This window comes from Chinchilla lanigera, unplaced genomic scaffold (assembly GCF_000276665.1).
Source record: "Chinchilla lanigera isolate Chin_1 unplaced genomic scaffold, ChiLan1.0 scaffold00078, whole genome shotgun sequence".
Taxonomy (NCBI): domain Eukaryota; kingdom Metazoa; phylum Chordata; class Mammalia; order Rodentia; family Chinchillidae; genus Chinchilla; species Chinchilla lanigera.
The window spans coordinates 4,851,058-4,856,210 of record NW_004955479.1 but is presented as its reverse complement, the minus strand read 5'-3'; the positions used below and the strand labels follow the sequence as shown (position 1 = coordinate 4,856,210).

General features: G+C 39.2%; 1 long non-coding RNA gene across 1 annotated transcript in view; it reads left to right on the top strand.

The window, feature by feature from the left end:
- The window catches only part of LOC102012427, an 8,284-nt gene extending 6,484 nt beyond the window's left edge, over positions 1 to 1,800 (top strand). Inside the window, exon 3 of the long non-coding RNA XR_001230876.1 lies at positions 1,316 to 1,800. This is a non-coding gene — a long non-coding RNA (uncharacterized LOC102012427). The remainder of the gene's footprint in view (positions 1 to 1,315) is intronic.
- The last annotated feature ends 3,353 nt before the right edge of the window (positions 1,801 to 5,153 follow it).

Below are 5,153 nucleotides of genomic sequence, written 5' to 3'. Positions count from 1 at the left end.
GTCTGTATTGTGCTTGTGATATGTTGTAAAATGCTGTATGTCTGTTAATGTTTCCCTCCTTTTATCCTTAAAATAAAAAAAAAATTAAAAAAAAATACTATCTTCACAAAATAATTCCCTAAAGAAGTGTGAATATTTATTTTGAAAAAAAGAATTAATTTCATTTTCCTCTATCATTTCCTCATTGAAAACAATTCAGAAGATACAAACATATGTAAAGAAGGAAATTATCATTACTAGTAGATAATTTCTATTCACAGTTGGCATACATTTTCCCAGAATTTTTCGTATGTTTATTCTTCCAAAAATATAATCATGCTATGCATAGTGTTTTGTGATCTGATTTTTTCCCCTCAACTATACACACAACACAGAGGAAACTTTCCAATTTAAAAAAAGTACTTATACTCACATACAATATAGCATGTCCAACTGCTTCTTGGCCTGTTGGTTAAGATCAAGTATAGCATGTCCAGCTAAATCATAAAGGGTGTTCTTTTGCCTAGTCAGGAGTTTTCTATTCAGGAACAAAGAGGATAGTGAAGGATTATTACCACAAGTGTTAGAAATATCTGAAGTATGTATATTTCAAAAAATTTTCCCTATGTTTAGAAGCAACATTTCTGAAATCTATCTTATAATTTCAAATCACTATTTCTATTTTCCATAAAGACACTTTATTGTCTTTTGGACTACTAGTAGTTATACATAAATGTACTGGTTATCAGTTACACAGCAAGTTCTCCATGTCCTTATTGCTACATCAAGCTAAGAAATAAGATAGCATACAATGCTTTTTGTAAATGTCAGGAACCAGTAAAAACATGAGGGTGCTGCTGTGGGAAGTTTGGACTGGGCAGTGTGAACAAATTTCATGTGGTTGCAGGAGATTGTGAGGCATAAGCAACTGCAAGTTTTAGTTGCAGTTTGTTGGACAGCATGGTATAGCAACAACTTGACCATTTTGGAGACTGGCTAAAAGTAAGATGTATTCCTCCAGGTGTGGTGGTACAGGTGTGCAATCCCAGCATTTTGGAAAGTTGAGGATATCAAGATGGATATCAAGTTGGCAGGAGGAGATCAACTTCAAGCCTAATCTGGGCAATTTGATACCTTAGGGGGATCCTGTCTCAAAATAACACATTTTTTAAAGGACTAGGGGATGTAGCTCCATGCAAGGAGCTTGGGTTCAATCCCCATGTAACTGCACTGCAAAATAGAACTTTAAAAGTTAGATTTTTTTCTTTCAGAAATAAATATCTTCCTTAAACTTCCTCCAGCTGAGCGTATAACCAATACTCCCTCTTCTCTTCAGCCTAAATGAAGTGACAAAATGTGCAGATGCTGAGACCACAAGGCCCAGGGCTCGGTTTCCCTTCCACAGGGAAGGGTCCGTGAGCTGAAGATGGCTGGAGGCAAGAACCCAAGTGTGAAGATCTGCACTCTTCCTGTGCTCCCCTTTCTTGCATTCCTCACTGTGAAGTACCCCATTCCAACTATATAAGGAGAGATGGTGATTTGAAGAAATGGGTCTCTCCCTCTCCCCAGAGCTAGCTTTGAATCAACTATTTTTTCCATTTTGTCAAACATATGACCTCCTTTGATCTGGTCAGTAGCAAGCAAACAAACCGATTGTATGAACTCGCCTGTAACAGTTATACCTTATATTTGTGTTTCAAATCATATCAGATATAGATGTAAGTACTGTACATCAAGAAAAAAATCACATAACATACTTGATGTGGGATAAGTTCAAAATCTTTGTTTTTGAAACTTATAAGACTTTTTTGTAAAAATAAAATGGAAAAAAATAAACTCACTATAAGTACTTAATTTAAACAAAGACTATACAGCAAAAAAAGAACAGTTTATCTATTAGAGAGAACAAAGCAAGCCTTTAAGCATCTCTAAAAACCCATTAACCAATCAGGTAATTCATAGCTATTAACCTTGTACAGTAAAGGCATTTTTTTATTACCTGTTGTTATTAGAATATTAAAGGACTTGTGATTATACAAATTATACTAGTACTTTAGGATTTCTTAAAATTCTGAACACATACAACCCTCATTTTGAGACTTATTATTTAAAGCTTATTTTAAATTTGACCTATAGTTTGACAAGACTTCATTTTGACTTTTTTTTGAAGTGGGGGAATACTGGGAATCAAACTCAGGACCTTACGCTTGCCAGGCAGGTGCTTGTGCCAATGAGATATATCTCCAGCCAAGACTCCATTTGCAGATATTTAGTCTTATACCAGTGTTATATAGATATATATGTCAATAATCTATGAAATACAATTAATAGACTTAGATATTTTATCATTTATAAATTTTAAGAAGCAAAGAATAGACAAATTTATACTTAGCAGATGTCTATACTTAGCAATGTCTATTGGCAAAACACTATTTAACTTAATTATAAGTAAATCTTGTGATTTATTTATATATTTATCCAACTGCATTTTTAACAATTACCTTTACATTGGTCAAAAAATGCAAATAATTTTTTGCTGTAGAAAATAAAACATTCAAAAGATGTAATCAACACCTGTAAATAGCCATGCATGGTGGCGCACACCTGTAATCCCAGCACTCAGGAGGCTGAGGCAAAAGGATCCTTGCAAGTTTGAGATGCCTGGGCTAGAAAGTGAGGTCAAGTCCAGTCTGAACTCCACAGAGAGAATTTGTCTCAAAAAAGACCAAAAAAAAAAAAAAAAAAAAAAAAACCTGTAAATAGAATCTACAGATGCTAAAACAGAATGCTATTTAAAAATACTCAAAAAGTTCTGTGAGGCTGTTGAATATGAATATTTATATTTACCCCAATGAATTATTTTCTAATCCAATTTTCATGTCACCAAGAATAAACTTTCCTAGGTAACAAGGGTTCCCCTAAGTGAATCTATTTGGAAGACCATAAAAGGAACTTTACTAGTAGGAGAATTTAAAATGACAAAATTCAGAAGACCTAGAAAGATACACAAACCACAAGGGTAGAAACTGCTCCCTTCAAAAGTGCTTCCTGGCTGGTCATTCCAAAGTTGAGGAAGTTCTTATCCATGTAACCAGGGAACCAGCTCTTTTAGGAAACTAGGAAAAAGTACAGACTGGCTGGGCAATGTTTACTTACAGTCAAGTTAATGCATTAGACAAAACTATTTATGCTTTGTCATAGGCTTTGTATGGACACTCTCAAGTGAAAAGGCCATTTTTTCTATAAATTATAACTACTTTTAATCAGGAAAGCAAAACTTTGGTAAACTAAAATTTAAGACCAAAATGAATAGCTTGCAAAAAGCAACTGACTCATTCCACTTCTGGAATCTTGCTTGTACAGCCCACCTCAAACCCCCTATGCTTAACCACATCCTACTCTGACTCTGTAACTTGGCCTGCATGTTCCTGCCTAAAACCTCTGTATAAGACAGCCCTAATGAAGGTGTGGGGCTCAGACTTTGCAGTATGCAGTTCCTCTGAGCCCATAGGCATAATAAAGTTTAGCTCCCACCAGCTCTCTGAATGCCACTCATTTTCTTTGCTTTCAGTAAATCTAAAACTTCTATAATATTCTGGTTCCCTGGCCAGAAAGCCAACCATGCTGGCCTCTTGTGCCATTGGCTCAGGGTTGGGAGAGCAGCTTCTAGATACCCTCCCCAGGGAGAATGAGAAAGTGTGCCTCCTGTCTTCTTGGCAAGACCTCTTTCATTGGTAGGGGACCATTAACATGTGTTCTGACTCCCTCCTGACCTGACTTGGTGCAGAGGTGGACTGGTTCCCCATAGAATCTTCTGCTTAATGTAAGGCCCCAGGGCCTATTCCAAGTCAGACCCATCCATGGATGGAAGGGGAGTCCGGTCACCTCCCACAGTCTCAAACTAGAGACCCCAGTCAGGGATCTCCCATAAGAGGGGAGGAATGTTTTGACTTCTGAATGATTGTGTGAGTGAATGTGAAAATATCTGTGGCTCCACAGTGCAAACTGCAGAGTCCAAGTGGGCCCTAACCTCTGTTTCCATGGTGACATCATATAGTGTAATGTTGATTCATACCCCATAATAAGGTACTGACCAGGCCCAGGTTTTTATGGGTACACCTTAGCCAAGTTACACCTAAGTTCCTGTGAGGGACACAGCCATGTGGGCATCTGAGTGGTTTCTTTGGGGACTCCCTTCCTTTGTCTGATGTGGCACTGCATGGGAGGAACACTTTAGGATATGGGGACCATGCAGTCCAAACCAACAGTCCTAGACTGTATGATCAAAAATTTCAAAGAGGGCTTAAGTGACACCTGAGGAATAAAAATGAAACCTGCCAAACGCCAAGCCTTTTCTGAGGTAGACTGGCCTTGGTTTGAGGTTGAATGGACACTGGAAGAGACTCTAGATCCTAATATAGTCCAGACTGTTTGGAGAGTGATTGCAGAGAAGCCCAGTATAGGGAACCCCAGCCACTCTGACCAGTTCTCATACATAGATTCATGGCTAGAGATTGCACAGTGCCTCCCACCTGAGTATGATTCTGTGAAGGCAAAAAGGGTCAGAGCAGGTTCTTCATTACCCAAGGCCTGAATCAAACCTTGAAGGGCCAGAAGAAAATACACCAAGGCACATCTGAAGAATTCCAGCCTCTGACATATTTTTTACACTACCATCCATGCCTCCATTGCAACCCTCCCAGACAGTGCACCCCAACAGACCTTCTACCTCAGCTGGACCTCCCTGATCCTGCTCTGCCACCACTGCTGCTGAAGAACCAGACCACACAGACGCTCTCCTTGCCAGATGGCTACATTTAGCACAGCTGACAGCCCAAAGATGTCCCTCTGTGAGGTTTGGGGACCTACCCAGGTGAGTCACGACAGAATTGAGCAGCCTGGCAGAGTGATCCTCTATTATCAACCCTTCAGCACCTCAGACCTTCTGAACTAGAAGTATCACCCTCTGACTTATTCAGAGAAGACCCAAGCCCTCACTGAAGTCCATTTTTCAGACCCACCAACCTACCTGGAATGATTGCCAATGGCTACTCCTCAGGCTTTTCAATACCAAGAAGAAGTAAAGAATTGTCACAGAGGCAGGAAATAGGTCCAAGGTCAAGCCCCAGCCCAGGTATTAGATCCTGAAGATTGCGCAAAGGAAGAGGCCCCTG